General features: G+C 39.0%; 1 protein-coding gene and 6 non-coding genes across 11 annotated transcripts in view; all 7 read right to left on the bottom strand.

The window, feature by feature from the left end:
- LOC103910797 (uncharacterized) overlaps window positions 1-20201 on the bottom strand; it is a 1018570-nt gene that overhangs the window by 346317 nt on the left and 652052 nt on the right. The window lies entirely within an intron of this gene.
- LOC137494121 (5S ribosomal RNA) lies at window positions 3554-3672 on the bottom strand. The gene has a single exon (XR_011014096.1). It is a non-coding gene; the product is annotated as a 5S ribosomal RNA (ribosomal RNA).
- On the bottom strand, window positions 3851-3969 carry LOC137493782 (5S ribosomal RNA). The gene has a single exon (XR_011013757.1). It is a non-coding gene; the product is annotated as a 5S ribosomal RNA (ribosomal RNA).
- On the bottom strand, window positions 5759-5840 carry trnas-gcu (transfer RNA serine (anticodon GCU)). Its single transcript has one exon. It is a non-coding gene; the product is annotated as a tRNA-Ser (tRNA).
- Window positions 6389-6470, bottom strand: trnas-gcu (transfer RNA serine (anticodon GCU)). The gene has a single exon. It is a non-coding gene; the product is annotated as a tRNA-Ser (tRNA).
- Window positions 7329-7410, bottom strand: trnas-gcu (transfer RNA serine (anticodon GCU)). Its single transcript has one exon. It is a non-coding gene; the product is annotated as a tRNA-Ser (tRNA).
- trnas-gcu (transfer RNA serine (anticodon GCU)) lies at window positions 8177-8257 on the bottom strand. Its single transcript has one exon. It is a non-coding gene; the product is annotated as a tRNA-Ser (tRNA).

The raw sequence follows: 20201 nt of genomic DNA on the forward strand, positions 1-20201 counted from the left end.
CTAATGACTATGCTAATGGCAAAACCCAACGAAAAAGCAACGGCAAAATCAAGCAAAAAGAGAAACTTTGAACAGAATGTGAAATGGAGGTGCTGCTTTCGGAGGTAGACCGGAGAAAAGCGGTGCTATTTGCAAGTTTGTTCTCCGGAATTAACAACAAAAGAAAAAATAGAGTGGGAGAGTTTAGCTGATACGGTTAACACAGATGGGTCTGAACATCGCACTGAGTGCATTTAAAAAAGAAATAGTGTGGTTTATATCTGTAAAATGTTGCAGTATCCTTAGCAGTCTCAGTGGCGCACCTCATAAGAAGCTTGTGATCATGTACTGACACGTTCGAGCATAAACTTGGCTCGAATCCAGCGTCTGATGAAATCTTTCTTCTTTTTTCGCCGCTACATATCAGATTTTGCCAACTATTTATCACGAGAAAGACAAGTAGGAATCATCAATAAGTTTGTGCATCATATTTTATTTGCACATTTATTGAATGGAAATGTTTCTGATTCACGCTTGCAAATTCATCTTCAGATAGTGTCTTTATAGCAATGTGCGTGCGGTAGATTGCTCAGATTACATTGGGAAAACAGGCAACCGCTGCAAATTGTGCTTTAATGTTTAGCTGGTCAAATGTATGGTATGGAAATCTTACATACCTACTATATGAACCCGTCTCATACAGCTGCCATTGCAAGGCTCAGACACTTTGTAGAGAAGAATTTAACACAACTGCCTCTAGGAGTCGCCAATGGAAATAAAACAGACACGCACAAAAAATGTGCGTACGCTTGCCAGAAAGCTGCCGTGAACCTGCGCACATTCCCACGTTCAGTTCATTGTTAGTAAATCCAAACGTGAGCGATTCTGAGCGTGAAACCTGGCGTACGCAAAGTTTTTGTGCGTACGCAGCGTTGATACATGAGGCCCCTGGTCCTTTTTCAATCTCATTAAAATTCATTGTTATCCATAAAAAATCATGATCACTTTCACTATAGGTTTTATATAAAATTGTGTTAACATATTGTACTTCTTTTTTCTTACATAAAAACAAGTCAATTCTACTTTGCTTTAAAATCTTATTTGCAATTTCTCTTCTTGAATATTCTCTTGTCATACCATTCCGCTCTCTCCATACGTCTACCAAATCACATTTTCTCATTAAATTTTGCAGTTCATTCCTCCCTCTGTCTGTTCTAAAATTCATTGAGTCATCTATATCTATTCTTTGCATGGCAATATTAAAATCTCCTAAAATAAATGTTTTCATTCTTTTCTATTAGCTTATCTATTTCCTTATAAAAGTTATATTTGTCCTTTTCCTCATTTGGTGCATGTATGTTGCATACTCTAAAACTTTTCCCACCATACAGAACTTTTACAATTATTATTCTTCCATTTGTGTCTTTATAGTCTAATTCTACTTTCTCAAAAATCCCTCTTTTTATTAAAGTTGGTACTCCTCTATTCTTTTCTGTATTTCCATTACTAAATATTTCACCATTCCATAATTTTCTCATTTCATTTTTAATCTCATTTTCCCACTTTGTCTCTTGTAAACATAATGTATCACACTTTTTTGTCAAATACGTTAATCTTTTAAACTTTTCACATTTGGACAATCCTCTTACATTCAATGATACCACACATACATTACTCATTAGTATAATTATTGGATAAACCAATAACCACCATTCATTCTGAGTCACTGTCACTTAAACAAATGTTTCTTGTATCTCCTTTTTCAAATTTCTTCCTTTCCATTCTTTCTTTATTCTCTTCTCTTTTTATTTTCTGCCGTTGTAGAACCATTTCAATGTTTAAGCCACTTTTAGATCTTGATTTTAAATCTTTTATCTTTTTTCCTTTTTCTTATTTTTCCAGTCCATAATTCCCCCTTTCAAAATCCATTGCTCTTACCTCATTTATTGCTCTTATTTCATTGTCCTCAGTCCTTGTTTTCTCCTGTCTCTCTTCATTGTTCAGTTCTATAGTGTCCTCATCATCTTGTTCCTCAGCAAATTGTCTACTATTTGGTTCTTCTTCCTTGTTTGCTCCTTCTCCCAGTTCCATTTCTTTATCCTCTTGCTCATTTCTGTCCTCTTCTGTGTTGTTTTCTTCTCCTGTTTTGTCCTCCTTCCTTTCTGTTGCAGTATTTTCAAGTGACGCTTGTATTTCCATCCTTTCAACTTCCTCCTCTTTGTTGCAGTTACATCTTGTTGATGCCCTCTCGCAGCCCTGGCACTGCGGAACTTCGCAGTCCCGCACATAATGCCCCTGCTGAAGACATCTCCTGCACGTGAAATTTGGGCAGTCTTTCTTTTCATGCTCTGTACTTGAGCAAAGTCTGCACATTTTCAATTGATTATCGTGAATCACTCTGAAATACTGCATCCCTTCTTCTGTCATAAAGCCAACATTGTATGGTAAAGATTTAACTTCTTTGGGAAATTTTACCTTCACAAATCGTGTTCCGTCTGCAACCATTGTTCCCGGATGATATTTCCTTCTTATTGGCAGTATAGGAGTTACTCCCCAATTACTCAGTTTCTGTTGTATCTCCTCATCCTGTATATAACTGGGATAGTTCAGGAAAGATACCATTTTTTCTGTTGCACACAGCTTTTTCACTTCACATTCTTCTCCATTAATCATCAGTCCGTTAATCAATATCTCGCATTCTTTTTCCCTTTCCATTGTCAGTTCAAATTCGTTGTTGTTTTTCCTTCTCAGTCCAAGTAGTTTGCCAATCCCGACTTTGTCTTCAACTGCTTTGATTATGTTGTTTATAGTTGAATTTTCAACATCCTTTATCATCATTGTCAGTGTGGCTTCCTTCTTATATTCTCTTTGATATCTTGCTTGCTTCTTTAGTTTGTTCAGCATTTGTTGTTTTTGACTTAAAGCATTCCTTTGTCCTTCAGTATTCTTTACACTTTCAATACTTGCAATTGATTGTAGATCCTCTTTCTTTTCTTGACCACCTCCTTTTCCTTCTTTTTTCTTTGAGACAACTGTTGCCCATGTCTCATTGCTGTTTTCTCCGGCATCTTCATTTCGTGTCCTTTCAAGCATGTTTGTAGCATTTCCTTGTTCTCTGTTCCTTTTTCCATTTGTGTCCTGTCCATTCTCTTTCTCCGTAGTGTCCATTTTGTTGTTTTCTAACCCCAAAACAGTGTTACTGTTTGGGGTTAGTTAAAAATAATCTTTAACTGAAAAAACAATTAAAGTAAACTTTGTAATGCAAAACCTAAAAATAAAAAACAAAACTGCCAAAATGGAAGAGCCTCTCTCTTCCTTCTGCCACCTCACACTTCCTGCAGTGCAACAACTCTAACTCACACTAGAGGGCGTGTCCAGGGTGGTATGGCTGTAAGCGATAGAGGGCGTCAAGAGTTGGCTATTTGAAACAGGCGCAGCACCAGGGAGCGAGCGCAGCTCAGCTGGCATCGACACAGCACCGACAGAAACAATACCCTTGAAGGCGAGAAAAAATAATGGCAGCGAAGCTGTGACACGGGGAAGTCTATCAGCTGCCAAATGAAGGACTTCGAAAAGCTTACAGCACCTGGTATTCCCAGGCGGTCTCCCTTCCAAGTACTAACCAGGTCCGACCCTGCTTTACTTCCGAGTTCAGACAAGATCGGGCATTTCCAGGGTGGCATGGCCGTAAGCGAAAGAGGCCGTCGAGAGTTGGCTATTTGAAACAGGCGCAGCACCAGGGACCGAGCGCAGCTCAGCTGGCGTCGACACAGCACCGACAGAAACAATGCCCTTGAAGGCGAGAAAAAATAATGGCAGCGAAGCTGTGACACGGGGAAGTCTATCAGCTGCCAAATGAAGGACTTCGAAAAGCTTACAGCACCTGGTATTCCCAGGCGGTCTACCATCCAAGTACTAACCAGGCCCGACCCTGCTTTACTTCCGAGTTCAGACGAGATCGGGCATTTCCAGGGTGGTATGGCCGTAAGCAAAAGAGGCCGTCAAGAGTTGGCTATTTGAAACAGGCGCAGCACCAGGGAGCGAGCGCAGCTCAGCTGGCATCGACACAGCACCGACAGAAACAATACCCTTGAAGGCGAGAAAAAATAATGGCAGCAAAGCTGTGACACGGGGAAGTCTATCAGCTGCCAAATGAAGGACTTCAAAAAGCTTACAGCACCTGGTATTCCCAGGTGGTCTCCCATCCAAGTGTAACAGGTGTACTATATTTATTTATTATTGGACCAGACAATAAAACCAGAAGATTACAAGGTAAGTAAAAGGGGGTGGGGGTGAAACTGAGCAATAACCAAAGACAAACTGTTGTTGAATGTTTTAAATACAAAAAAATTTTTACTTTAGATTGTATGAATTTTTTCCTTTTCATATTTGTCTTAGTAAACAATACTTACATCAGTAACATAACTATTTATACACAACCCCAGGGTGCACCCACTTTACAATTATTTTAAATCAAACACAAATCACAATAAATTAATTCAAGTGAAAACAAAAGAATCCATAAAATAACACAAATAAATCAGTGTCGTTGTTCACTCTGAAATTGGTGAAATGAGTTCAATTCAGATAAAGTTCTGTTTTTTCCCTCTAAGAAAATCAGTCCTTAGAGCTGTATTTAAAAATTGCAGTCCAATAAAGGAATTAAAACTTTGGCAAATTCTTGCTTTATCCGGTGAAATGAGGATAAATTGAAATATGTGTACTTCACAATTTTTCAGGTCGACGTAGGAGGCTCGCCATCAATACAAGGAATCCAGTGAAACTGGGAAAATGTCCTCAGAAAAAAACCTGGCCTGATCACAGACCAAAATATATAAATAAGTTTAATATGTTCAAAATAATTTCAAAAACATACAAAATATACAACACTTGGAACAAATAAAACACATATACACACACATGTATACCATAAAATGAGCTAATATAATGGCAAACCTGTCAAATTCGCGATGTCTATATCACTCTATGGTCTTTTCACACACGGGCGATTGCAAAATGGCGTCAGCGCACAGTAAACGCAATGCAACATGCAGTCTGAATTCAACAAACTCTTAAATACACTAACACTTTTGCAGGTACAACTTGATTTAGTACAACTACAATCACTTTTAAACTGTTTGGGAATCATAACATACTGTATTTTAATCTTTTTGTTCAAGTTTGCTCCTCTATTATTTTGCCAACAGGTCTCGTCTCTGCTCTGTCTCTGTGGCAAGCTGGAAGGGGCAGAGCTAACAACCCGCTCTTACGATTGGTTGTTACTTTACCTCAAACTACATTTGTATACATGAATTTTATTTTGTTTATCATATTTATAAAGACTTGTAGATATAATAATAATATGATTATACTGCTCTAAATAATATTATAAATAATTATTTAACTATTTCACTAGGGTTACATATGTTTCTGCAACTATTGTCGGTAAGATGACTTTCAGTTTGCCATATGAACGACAGAGAATAAGAACGGTATTCCCAGGCGTGCGAGTAAAACATCTTCCACAGAAGCACCAGGCTCTTTCAAATGCTAAAGCATTAGAACAACAAGGATGGGATTTGATGGACCCTTCCACCTCGTCATGTATGTACTCACTTTCCTGATATGGGCTGGACTATAGGATTTCTGTATGTATTTGCTGCTATTTTCGGTAAAGATGACGTTAAATTTTGCAACAACATCCTTCAAAGCGATAAAAGAGCGAGAGAAAAAGAACTTTTACAGAAACACCATGATCTCGAATGGCACAACATATGAGCGACGAGGATGGGATTCGAACCCATGCGTGCAGAGCACAATGGATTAGCAGTCCATCGCCTTAACCACTCAGCCACCTCATCAAAATTTTTCTTTTTCTCTGGTAAAGGCTGGACTGTGGCACATATGTGTATATGTATGGTTATGCAACTATTTTCGGTAAGATGACTTTCAATTTTGCCGTATGATCGACAGAGCAAATGAACGACAAAAATGGGATTCGATGGACTCGGCCACCCCGTCATGTATGTACTCACTTTCCTGTTGGGGGCTGGACTATGACATTTCTGTATGTATTTGCTGCTGTTTTCGGTAAAGATGACGTTAAATTTTGCAACAATATCCTTCAAAACGATAAGAGCGTGCGAGTAAAACACCTTCCACGGAAGCACCGGCCTCTTTCAAACGCCAGAGCATTTGAACGACAAGGATGGGATTCGATGGACTTTTCCACCTCATCATGTATGTACTCACTTTCATGATGGGGGCTGGACTATGGCATATGTTTGTATTTGCAGTTATTTTCGATAAGGTTGACATAAAATTTTGCAACAACATCCTTCAAAACGATAAAAGAGTGAGAGAACTTCTACAGAAACATCACGATTTCTCGAATGCCAGAACATATGAGCGACGAGGATGGGATTCGAACCCACGCGTGCAGAGCACAATGGATTAGCAGTCCATCGCCTTAACCACTCGGCCACCTCATCACGTACTATCCTTCTTCTATGGGGGAGGCCGGACTGTGGCACATATTTGTATATGTATGTTTCTGCAACTATTTTCGGTAAGATGACTTTCAATTTTGCCGTATGAACGACAGAGCAAATTAACATAAAAGTGGGATTCGATGGACTCGGCCACCCCGTCATATATGTACTCACTTTTCTGTTGGGGGCTGGACTACGGCATTTCTGTATATATTGGCTGCTATTTTCGGTAAAGATGACGTTACATTTTGCAACAACATCCTTCAAAACGATAAGAGCGTGCGAGTAAAACACCTTCCACAGAAGCACTGGCCTCTTTCAAACGCCAGAGCTTTTGAACGACAAGGATGGGATTCGATGGACTCTTCCACCTCGTCATGTATGTACTCACTTTCATGATGGGGGCTGGACTATGGCATATATGTTTGTATTTTCAGCTATTTTCGATAAAGATGACATCAAATTTTGCAACAACATCCTTCAAAACGCTAAAATAATGAGAATAAACGAAATTCTACAGAAACACCATGATCTCTCGAATGCCGAATCAAATGAGTGACGAGGATGGGTTTCAAACCCACTCATGCAGTGCATAATAGACTAGCAGTCCATCGCGTTAACCACATGGTCAACATGTCATGTATTTTCCTTTTTCTCTAGTGGAGGCCGGACTTTGGCACATAATTGTATATGTATGTTTCAGCAACTATTTTCGGTAAGATGACTTTCAGTTTTGCAATTGCAGCTATTTTCGATAAAGTTGACATAAAATTTTGCAACAACATCCTTCAAAACGCTAAAAGAGTGAGAGAACTTCTACAGAAACACCATGATCTCTCAAATACCAGAACATATAAGCGACGAGGATGGGATTCGATCCCACGCGTACAGAGCACAATGGATTAGCAGTCCATCGCCTTAATCCCTCGGCCACCTCGTCACATATTTTCTTTTTCTCTGGTAGAGGCTGGACTGTGGCACATATGTGTATATGTATGGTTCTGCAACTATTTTCGGTAAGATGACTTTCAATTTTGCCGTATGATCGACAGAGCAAATGAACGACAAAAATGGGATTCGATGGACTCGGCCACCCCGTCATGTATGTACTCACTTTCCTATTGGGGGCTGGACTACGGCATTTCTGTATATATTGGCTGCTATTTTCAGTAAAGATGACGTTAAATTTTGCAACAACATCCTTCAAAACGATAAGAGCGTGCGAGTAAAACACCTTCCACGGAAGCACCAACCTCTTTCAAACGCCAGAGCATTCGAACGACAAGGATGGGATTCGATGGACCCTTCCACCTCGTCATGTATGTATTCACTTTCATGATGGGGGCTGGAATATGACATTTCTGTATGTATTTGCTGCTATTTTTGGTAAAGATGACGTTAAATTTTGCAACAACATCCTTTAAAACGATAAGAGCGTGCGAGTAAAACACCTTCCACGGAAGCACCGGCCTCTTTCGAACGCCAGAGCATTTCAAACGACAAGGATGGGATTCGATGGACTCTTCCACCTCATCATGTATGTACTCACTTTCATGATGGGGGCTGGACTATGGCATATGTTTGTATTTGCAGTTATTTTCGATAAGGTTGACATAAAATTTTGCAACAACATCCTTCAAAACGATAAAAGAGTGAGAGAACTTCTACAGAAACACCATGATCTCTCGAATACCAGAACATATGAGCGACGAGGATGGGATTCGAACCCACGCGTGCAGGGACAATGGATTAGCAGTCCATCGCCTTAACCACTCGGCCACCTCATCACGTACTTTCCTTCTTCCCTGGCGGAAGCCGGACTGTGGCACATAATTGTAAATGTATGTTTCTGCAACTTTTTTCGGTCAGATGACTTTCAGTTTTGCCGTATGAACGACAGAGCAAATGAACAACAAAAATGGGATTCGATGGACTCGGCCACCCCGTCATATATGTACTCACTTTCCTGTTGGGGGCTGGACTACGGCATTTCTGTATATATTGGCTGCTATTTTCGGTAAAGATGACGTTAAATTTTCAACAACATCCTTCAAAACGATAAGAGCGTGCGAGTAAAACACCTTCCACAGAAGCATCGGCCTCTTTCAAACGCCAGAGCTTTTGAACGACAAGGATGGGATTCGATGGACTCTTCCACCTCGTCATGTATGTACTCACTTGGGGGCTGGACTATGGCATATATGTTTGTATTTGCAGCTCTTTTTTTATAAAGATGACATAACATTTTGCAACAACATCCTTCAAACCGCTAAGAGAGTGATAGTAAAACAACTTCTACAGAAACACCATTCTATCAAATGCCAAAAACATGTTAGCAACGAGTATGGGATTCAGACACACGTGTGCAAAGCACAATGGACTAGCAGTCCATCGCCTTAACCACTCTGCCAACTCATCTCGTATACACCTTTTTCTCTGGTGGAGGCCGGACTGTGGCACATATTTGTAAATGTATGTTTGTGCAACTATTTTCGGTAAGATGACTTTCAGTTTTGATTCGATGGACTTGGCCACTTCATAATAAAATTTTGCAACAACATCCTTCAAAACGCTAAAAGAGTGAGAGTAAAACAAGTTCCACAGAAGCACCAGGCTCTCTCGAATGCCAGGACATATTAGCGACGAGGATGGGATTTAAAGAGCACACTGGATTAGCAATGCCAGCTGCTGAAGGATTGTCCATCAATATTTCACAAATGTTGAAGATGAGGGCCAATCGGAGCGATTCGGTCCAACATTGTAGCCAATCACGTTGCAGCGTCTCAACATTTGCAGCCAATCGCGGACCGTAATTCTCAACATTTTCAACATTTGACCAATCAGAGTCATGGCAATGTTAAAGCTGGGGAAGGAACCGTTCCAAGATTCACCGCTAGGTGTGCAGTCAAACAGGTTAGTCAGATGTCAATCAATTTTCCGAACTGAGTCGAAGGTACACAAAGGAATAACAGGGTCATCTGGAGGCGGGTCAGAGGTCAAAAAAGTTCCTTGACCTTCAGTGATTTTCGACAAACAGCATCATTCGACAGAGCACAGCATCGTTTTGTTTAAAGTACAGGATTTTTTTTCTGATAGTGATTTCTTAAAAAAGATAAGAAAATCTACATAATTGCACGTATTAATGTTTTAGTGTGTTGTATTTCAAATTTGGATACTTTAATCTAAAACCGTTTAATTTATAGGAGAAAAAATGTCTGGAAAATTCCACAAAGCCATGTCAGACGCTGACTGGATTTCACGTCTGAAAAAGTTTGCCAGCACAGGAGTTTGGCCATGAGATGAGGGCAACAGGAACAGGCCAGCTCCTCAATAAAAAAAGTGGCTTGAGATTTATCAAAGGGTGTTTATTTCGTTTACATGATATAACGTTTGTTGAAATTTGCTTAACTTGTTAGGCTTCAGTACATTCAGTACAGTATCTGTGTAAAACATGTCATACTTGATTTTAAATAATAATGTGTTTTAAATTGCATGTATTTTGAGATTTACGTCGAATAATTTACTATAGTTTGACCGTTTATGAGAGAGATTTTAAAAGGTGGGGGAATGGATTATGAATGTACAATACAGCATGTGGTTTTAAAGCCTGAAATGTTCCTGTCCAGTTCCTCTTATTTTTTTCTTATAGAGGTAAAGTTGGTTTTATATTCGGATATTCAGACATTCTCCTTAATAATATCATTTCAGAAAAAAATTATTTGCAAATTCTAAATAGGAAAATCATATTAGCAGACAATGATTAATTATTATCAAAGTACAGCATTGTTCACAGTGAATTAGATAGTGTTGATATTGTTTTCAAATCATACTTGCATGCTAATTTCGATCGAATATTCAAAGTAACATGGTAAACAATATAGAGACTTCTAAATGAACGAATGTGCGAATATAAAACCAACTTTACCTCTATCTTTTTCTTTTTGGAGATACAAACTGTACAATTACATATTAGATAAATATTACACACATTCTAGAAACAGTGTTAAATTAATTTACAGAGCGTTTTTGTGCTTTATTAAAGGAGTCATTGAGTTAAAATTATTTATTCTATTTTTCATGATTTTTTTTTCAGATTGAGAAATGCCCATTGCAGTCTCATGGACAGAGGACCTTGCACTCAAAAAAATGATATGTTGGCTTTAATTAACTTTTTTATGTCAACAGGTTCCACGTAACCGAGTTAAGTTACCTTAAAGAAAGAATATTCATTTGAGTGAACTTAAGTTAGTTACATAAAGGTAAGGTAATGTTGTTTAGTTCAATCAACACAACATTTAAAATGAACTTTAATTTATTTACACTGCTAAAAAAATCCTTTAAATTTACTGAAAAATACCGGCAGTGGTTGCCAGGAATTTTCTGTAAAAGTACGGAAGTTTTATATAACTGTTTTAATTTACAGAATATAACCATATTTTATCAACTGATACAATGCTTAGTTCCCAAAAACCTAGTTTAGCTCACAAAAACGTAGTCATTCAATGCACTAATGTGTTCATGTATGTATAATTAGCAAACAGATTTTCCCTGTATTTGTAACTACACAGTTACTTTTAAACAAAAGAAGATGCAGCACAACATCAGCTATCCTTAGTTTATATTGGACTTGCACACAGATCCTCCACAACGGTGCACCATAATAGTTCAATTTATTTTATTTCACTTGTTGGTTTCTAAATTTATTCAACATTTTATTTAATTTGTTAATTTTTGTATTTTTTTCTGTTAATATTTAACTTATTTAATTGTTTAGATTTTTTATTCCATGTTCATTACTGTTTTGTTGACCATTGTTAAATAAATATTGCATTTATAAATGACTGGTCTTTGACTTTTAAGTCCACTTTGTTTCAGTTTCTGTTTGTCTTTAACATTTTATTTACATTGTTTATTTATATTGTTAATACTGTATTATTAATAACTAATTTAATAATTTTACATTTTCTACTCTATTTTCATTACTGTTCCGTTGACAATTGTTAGATAAATAATGCATTTATAAATAACTGACTACTCCCTGACTTTTAATTCTATACACTGTAGCTCTATGACATTTCTATAGATCATTTGTACATCAAAATACAGAACAATAATAACCATAAGCATAAGAGTGTGTGTGTGTGTGTGTGTGTGTGTGTGTGTGTGCGTGCACGTGCATGTGTGTGTGAGAAAGAGAGTGTGTGTGTGTGAAATATGCGTGCGTGCCTGTGTGTGTGCATGTGTGAAAGAGAGAGCGTGTGTGTGTGTGTGTGTGTGAAAGAGAGAGAGCGCGTGTGAAAGAGAGAGAGCATATGTGTGTGTGTGCACTGCAAATTTTTTTAATAAAAAATATAAACCTCTGTTCATTGTCAAATATTCTTACAAAAATGAAGTCAAACTGTAATCAGTGAAGCTGCTTATACTATTATTTAATGGAGTTGTTTAATCCTCTGTTTTAATTCAGTTGGTTTGGTGTGAGGCTGTGTCTGTAGTTTTATTTCTTCCTTCAATTTCTTATTCCTTCAGTGATTGTGCTTGTTAACAGCAGGTGTTCAACAGCAGGTGTCTGAATTCACTTATTTGTGGTCATTCCCTCTGTCTAGTGGACTAGACTAATTGACCAATTTAAGGGCCAGGTGAATGAGGGTGTGGCGAGATTTCAGACACTCTGATTAGTTTCTCAAATACAAGGGTTTTCTACAAAGGTAGATACATGTTACTCTGTATGACAAGGAGGCAAATCAGCTTCTAACACCGAGAGGGTTATTTTACCTTTGTCTAACTCTAGAATTTTAAAACTTTACTCTGAATTACCACAACACTTGAAATTTAACACCAATGAATTTGCTGTGTGTGTGTGTGTTTTCCAGAGATGGGTTGCGGCTGGAAGGGCATCTGCTGTGTAAAAATTTGCTGGATAAGTTGGCGGTTCATCCCGCTGTGGAAACCTCGGACTCTTGGTCCTCCATAATCATCACACTGAAGACTAATCATGCGTACAATTCAGGCTTAAATGTGAATAAATTATATTTTAAACATTTAATAAAATAACAGTGATTTAAAAATGCAATAACATTTTAGTGAGCAGAATAAGCTTATTATAAAGTATTCCAAACTTTTTACTGTGGCTGTATATTATAGTTATTACTACTATTTGTTGTGCAACATTTTTTTTTTTTACATGGGTGGAAACCTTTGTTGAACCCACCTGTTTCTGATGTTTGCTGGGGAGCGATTCTGAATGTCTGGCAACTGTGCAGAGCTAAAAAAAAAAAAAAAAGATCACTGTATTAAGTAGCTTGAGGGGACATGTGGTACATTGTCCAGTGGCTCCCAGTGCTTCAGCATCTCTGTACATGTTTCCGGTGGAGCTGGTGGTACTGCTGGTGCTGGTTGTGGCCAAATCATAGTGGGAACTATAGTAAAAGTTCAGTGGCATCTGAGGTAACAGGTGGATATTCTATTGATGGAGCAGGGGGAAGGAGTGGCTTTGGTGCTGGTCCAGATTCCTCGTCATCTCATCAAAATTTAACGGAAACTTGTTCAAATAGATTATAATCACATTTGACTTTTTTTTCACTTGAAATGACGATCTTTTTGCTAAATTAAAATAATTCAACCCATTCTTTAAACAGGGTTTTGCTTGTCACCCTAAAGAGTTTTACACAGTTATTAATGTTATTCCTAAAAACATCACAGTATTTATCAGAGGTTTTCTTTCACACTATTCTGTAATGTTCGCTCTTCCATCTTTATTTTTAGAGATACAAAATGTAATAATAAGTTTTAAATGAATATTCTTATTTAAAGGCTTCATCCTAATCAGCTCAGACCTCATTTATTTTAAAAGATTTTAATTTACAGGAATTAGAAAAATAAGAACAAGTTACATTTCTTATTCAATTCTCCCCAAAATTAAAGAACTTCAGTTTAAATGATTAATAATGTGTATTCATCAAAAGAATTCCTGAGATTAAAATTTGATACTGAGGAGAACTTGTCAATTTTGTGAAAGTTATTGAAAACACTGAGCATATTATCTACAACTGCATATGCTCATGTACATAACTTACAATACATAATGTCACGCGCAGAATTCCACAGATTTTCTGCAGATTTTTAGCCCATCATTAATTCTATTTAATTTACTTGTGTAAATGTGTGTAAATATATATTTATTCACTTTTTAAATTAATTACAATAATATTATTGACTAATATAAAAATGTTTATCTGATTTATGTACAATGCAGTTTGTACAGTAATATTTTCTGTCTTTTAGTAGAAATATTATACGAGAGACTTGCTTTGTTTACCAGATAAAGTGAATCTAATTGGATTTGCATTTTAAACATTAAATAAAAGTTTAAAAGATATTATTCTTTGTTTCACATATTTAGGATTTAGTTATGATACTCCCAAAATATTTCGGCAGAAATTAACAGATTTTTATCAAAATTCTTTGCAGAAATAGCAAAAAACGTCGACAGATTCTGTCTGGCCCTACTCATGACTCATAATGCATAATACAGAATGTCTCATGTCAATATCCATGTAAACCCTTTTTACAATAAACAAGTTAAATTTGGTGTAACTAATACAAATCGTACACAGCATTACCTGGTTAACAACCTTTTATGCTTTGCAAAACATTCTTCATTTGTAAATGCAGGTTTTTGGACCTTCTCTTAAAGTGTGACTTTGAGATTATTAGACTCATGAAAGGTCAAATAAAAGTATCCTCTTTCAATTTTTATTTTGCTCACCTATAATTGCTGGTTAGTAATAGTATATATATATATATATATATATATATATATATATATATATATATATATATATATATATATATATATATATATGCAGACAGCATACAATATAATCTATCAGTCCACATGAGCAGTACAATATGTATTGCATATTAATAATAATTGGAATTTACAGATAGCTGAAGTCCTTCAGTAGTCTGTTAAGTCCTGGAATTAGCATGTAAGCTAACAAATCAGTCATGTTCTTATTCACAATTGAGATACTGGGTTTCCCATACACAGATTTATTTGTAGTAATGTGGGAGTTTTCACATGAACATTTCTTCAAAGGAAACCAGTTGTTTACAGAGAGTTTAATTGTCTTCATGAGGAAAACTTTTTTATTTTCTAAAATCAGTCCATCAAAATAAATGTAGTGTTTTGAAACCAAAGTCTTCATTTATTACCCACAACACATCAAGATTTGATCAAGTCAAAATCTCATAATCTGACACAAATCTGATCTGTGGTAACTGGCAAATGGCATTGTGTAGTCTGATCAGGGCTTTATTGAGTCTGCATCAGTCTCTCACTGTCATTGCAAGTTCACACCGGCCGAGTTTAGGTGGATTTTTATAATTTGGACAGCATATGGTTCCGTCCACCATGCCCCACTTCCTGATGGATATGTCTCAGTAAGCGTTCTGAAATGTGAAGATCCTTTGTTAATATATAGGGTGTTTAACTTCCACAGGCATAGCCAACTTACAGAGACGACCATCAACTCTCAGGATTCCATCTTGCAGCTGTGGACAGAGCTTATGGAGGTGACTGGATATTTTTATATGTTGCCCTTTCTCCAGACTGGCTAGCTCTTCAGGAAATCTCTGTCCCTGACAAAATTTAATGATGGCAAGCTCAGCCCGGTCCAAGTCCTTCACTGTAAGTTTACTGCTTGTCCTTTTAAAATAATCAATCTCCTCTGCCATGGAGGAGCTCTGCTGTGCACTGTTGTCAGACTGTACAACGATTTGATGCAAGTGCCTCCTTTCCTTTAAACAAGACATGAGCCAGTACTTGATCCTCAAGAACCATGCTACGGATTTATTAAGGCGTGTCCAGGAAGAAAAATACTTAATCAGGTAAGTGACTGGATCTTCTTTGAGTTGTGTAACGTTTGTTGCAGCAACATTTTTGACCTCGGGGTCTTCAGTTGAAAGGTAGTTGATGTCCTCCTTGTTTACAGGCCACTCATTCTCTGGATGTAAAAGAAAGTGTGGCCCTGACACCCATGTAGTGTTTTGAATAAACACATCCACCTTAACACCTCTAGATGCCATATCAGCTGGATTGCTTGCAGTGTCCACATACCTCCACTGCTCAGGACTGGAAACTTTCAGGATTTGAGAGACCCAATTAGAAACGAAAACTTTGAATCGTGAGGTCTCATTTCGGATGTATTTGAGCACGGATGTACTGTCCGTCCAATACACAGAATCCAAAAGATCCATATGCATCTCTTTCCTCTAAAGAATGTCCATGCGACTGGCCATGGTAGCAGCAATAAGCTCCATTCTGGGGATAGTTACGGATTTTAACGGAGCCACTCTTGCCTTCCCCATGATGAAAGCACTGTGCATTGCTGAATGCTGGGTCTTCAGCAACAGGTAAGACACTGTTCCATACCCATTCTGACTGGCATCTCTGAAATGGTGTAACTGGGCTGTAACAACATCTCCAAAGCATGATGGTTTCACACATCGGTCCACCTTAAACACATCCAACAAATGCAGCTGCTGCAGCTATTTCAGCCAATCCTTTGACACGGACTCTGGCACAGTGTCATCCCAGCCAATTTCTCTCCTGCACAAATCTCTCAGAATTTTCTTTGCTGTTAAAACGACAGGGCTTAGCATTCCCAGAGGGTCATAAATTGAACTGATAGTAGAGAGAAATCCTCTTCTGTTGAGTGGTCTATCCTTTAGTACAATCTTGAACTTAAAACAGTCTGATTTTATGCACCATTCCAAACCCAGCACTCTCTCCACAGGTAATTAATCCAATTCCATGTTTAACCCTTCTATGCCTTTCGCTCTGTGACTTCTTAGGGATAGCTTCCAATACACCAGGCCTTTTGGTCATCCATTTCGTGAGGGAAATTCCACCCCTGGCGCACAGAGAAACCAGCTCCTGGTAAAGTGACACTGCTTCCTTCTCTGTAACAACTGACACAAGGCAGTCATCTACATAAAAACAGTTCAATAATTTGTCTACTGCATTCTCACTGTAGTGACATCCATAATCTTCTGCACATCTTCTGAGGGCATAATTGGCACAACTAGGTGATGATGTTGCCCCAAAAAAATGCACCTTCATACGGTATTCAACAGGTGGTTGTTCAACATCTCCATTAGGCCACCAAAGAAACCTAAGCAGGTCTGAGACATCCGAAGAGACCCGTACCTGGTAAAACATGGATTCAACATCAGCCATGATTACTACTGGTTCCTTTCTAAAACGAGTCATGACTCCTATCAAAGAACTTGTAAGATCTGGACCCTGTAAGAGCTGAGCATTCAACGATGTTCCTTGATAATTCACTGCACAGTCAAACACAACTCTCATCTTTCCCTTGGTGGGATGAAACACTCCATGGTGTGGTATATACCATACCTTTCCATCACTGCGGTCCAGTTCCTCTACAGGCACCTTCTCAGCATAATCTTTAAGAAGCAGATCATTCATAAAGTTGTTATATTCAGCATGAAATAATGAGTCTTTCTGAAACCTCCTTTTCAGATGATACAAACGCTGTTCGACAATGTTCTTGTTATTTGGCATGCTGACATCAATGCTCCTTAATGGTAATGCAATTTGGTAGTGCCCATTCACATGTTTTACTGAATTACTCACTAGTTCTAGGAATTTTTGATCTTCTCTTGACATACCAGCATGATCATCGAGACGGTTTTCAGGGAAGTCAGTTTTAAACTGTTGGTGCCAAATCTCATCCAGATTTACAGCTGACACTCTATTACCGTTACCAGTGGCTGTTTCCAGTTAACCCTTTCTCCACTGTCTCCCATCAGTGGTCCATTAACAGTCCAGCCCAGCATGGTTCTAATGGCATACGGTCCATCATTTACACTGCATACCACTTGTAATGGTTCCAGTGCTTTAGGGACATTGGTTCCTATCAGGAGTTCTATTTCGGAATCGATCTGAGGTAAGTGAATGTGTTTTAAGTAAGACCATCTTTTAAGGTGGAGAAGCACTTTACCAACGAGACCAGCAGCCTGTAAGTACATTTAAGACTTGTTTCAGTTGTTGTGTATGGTTTGAGGACTTGTTTTCAGCTGTTTGTGTAAGGTTGTAGGACATTTAAACTTGCTTTCAGTTGTGTATAATACTAGAAGTGTTTAGCCACTGTTTCCTTGGTTACTATAAGAGCTTGTGTGGCGAACGCAGACGGTTTTGCGTCGTCCGCCGCAGTTTCGGCCCTTGTTTTGACTCTCGAGGCATGTCCAGCTGAATTCAATCAGCTAGTGCTTTGGGGTTATATTAGCAACTAGTTTCACCGCGGCAGCGGTCGCGGCAGCCTCGTGTGCAGACCGCCTCGTGTGAAGACCAATGAGTGTAAAGACCATCGACTCTACCTTCGCCATCGACTCTACCTGCGCGACTAAGACCGACGAGTGTAAAGACCATCGACTCTACCTTCGCCATCGACTCTACACTAGTCGGTCTTAGTCGTGCAGGTAAAGACCATCACCTCTATGCCATCGACTCTACCTGCGTGACTCCACCGAGCAAAGACACCGACAAAGCACTTGAGTACTTTACTTTCTTGTTTTACTTTATCTTTACACTTATTTTTTTGTTGTCATTGCACTTTTATTATGTGTTTTCTAATTCCTGTTGTTACTAACACTCTCAAAACATGGGAGGTACGCTGCAGGCGTAATCCTCACAATCTTCGTTCAATACATGTACCTGCTATTTCACAACTCTCTCTCTCCGTGGGCCTCTGGAATTGTCAATCAGCTGTTAACAAGGCAGATTTTATTACCTCCATAGCTACATATTCTGACTATAATCTCATGGCTCTATCTGAGACCTGGTTGAGGCCAGAGGACACTGCTACACATGCTACTCTTTCTGCTAATTTCTCTTTTTCCCACACTCCTCGTCAGACAGGGAGAGGGGGTGGGACTGGACTACTGATTTCCAAAGAATGGAAATTTACTCTGATACCGTCCCTGCCAACAATCCGCTCCTTTGAATTCCATGCAGTCACCATTATCCACCCCTTCTACATAACTGTGGTTGTCATCTACCGCCGACCGGGTAAATTAGGTCACTTCTTAGATGAACTGGATGTTCTTCTCTCATCTTTTTCTAATTTTGACACTGCCTTGTTGGTGCTAGGTGACTTCAACATTTACATTGAGAAACCGCAAGCTGCTGACTTTCAGACTCTGCTTGCCTCTTTTGACCTAAAAAGAGCACCTACTTCTGCTACTCCTCCCTCCTCTATCCTCCTCCTCCACCCGCATCCTCCACACTTACTACTGATGACTTTGCTACATTCTTTTGCACCAAAACTGCAAAAATCAGTGCTCAATTTGCTGCACCTACAACGAACACACAAGATACACCACCAACACCACACTCACCTCTTTTTCTCAGCTCTCTGAGTCTGAGGTGTCCAAACTCGTGCTATCTAGCCATGCAACCACCTGTCCACTTGATCCCATTCCCTCTCATCTCTTGCAAGCCATCTCTCCTGCAGTCATACCAACACTGACTCACATAATTAACACATCTCTTGACTCTGGTTTATTCCCCACTTCATTAAAGCAGGCTAGGGTAACCCCACTGCTAAAGAAACCCAACCTGGACCATACACTACTTGAAAACTACAGACCACTATCCCTGCTTCCATTCATGGCCAAGATTCTGGAGTAAGTAGTGTTCAATCAAGTCCTGGACTTTCTTACTCAAAACAATCTCATGGACAACAAGCAATCCGTCTTTAAGAAAGGCCACTCAACTGAGACTGCCCTGCTCTCGGTCGTGGAGGATCTCAGACTGGCTAAAGCAGTCTCAAAATCATCAGTACTCATTTTGCTGGACTTGTCAGCTGCTTTTGACACTGTCAACCACCAGATCCTGCTATCTACGCTCGAGTCACTGGGCGTTGCGGGCACTGTTATACAATGGTTCAGATCTTACCTCTCTGACAGGTCATTCAGGGTGTCTTGGAGGGGAGAGGTGTCCAACCTACAGCATCTAAACACTGGGGTACCTCAAGGCTCTGTTCTTGGGCCACTTCTCTTCTCCATCTACACGTCATCTCTAGGACCAGTCATCCAGAGACATGGATTCTCCTACCACTGCTATGCTGATGATACCCAGCTACACCTCTCTTTTCATCCTGATGATCCCTCATTTCCAGCTCGCATCTCAGCCTGCCTGTTGGATACTTCACACTGGATGAAAGATCATCATCTTCACCTGAACCTCGCAAAAACGGAAATGCTTGTAGCTTCTGCCAACCCGACTCTACACCATAACTTTTCAATCCAGATGGATGGGGCAACCATTACTGCATCCAAAATGGTGAAAAGCCTTGGAGTAACGATTGATGACCAACTAAACTTCTCTGACCACATTTCCATAACTGCTCGATCGTGCAGATTCGCACTCTATAACATCAGAAAGATCCAACCCTTCTTATCTGAACATGCAACTCAACTCCTTGTTCAAGCTCTTGTTCTTTCCAAACTGGATTACTGCAACTCTCTACTAGCTGGGCTTCCAGCTAACTCTATCAAGCCTCTTCAGCTGCTCCAGAACGCAGCAGCACGAGTGGTCTTCAATGAACCTAAACAAGCACATGTCACTCCGCTGCTAGTCCGTTTGCACTGGCTGCCAGTTGCTGCTCGCATTAAATTCAAAGCTCTGATGTTTGCCTACAAAGT

The sequence above is a fragment of the Danio rerio genome, chromosome 4 (genome assembly GCF_049306965.1).
Source record: "Danio rerio strain Tuebingen ecotype United States chromosome 4, GRCz12tu, whole genome shotgun sequence".
In the NCBI taxonomy this organism is placed as follows: domain Eukaryota; kingdom Metazoa; phylum Chordata; class Actinopteri; order Cypriniformes; family Danionidae; genus Danio; species Danio rerio.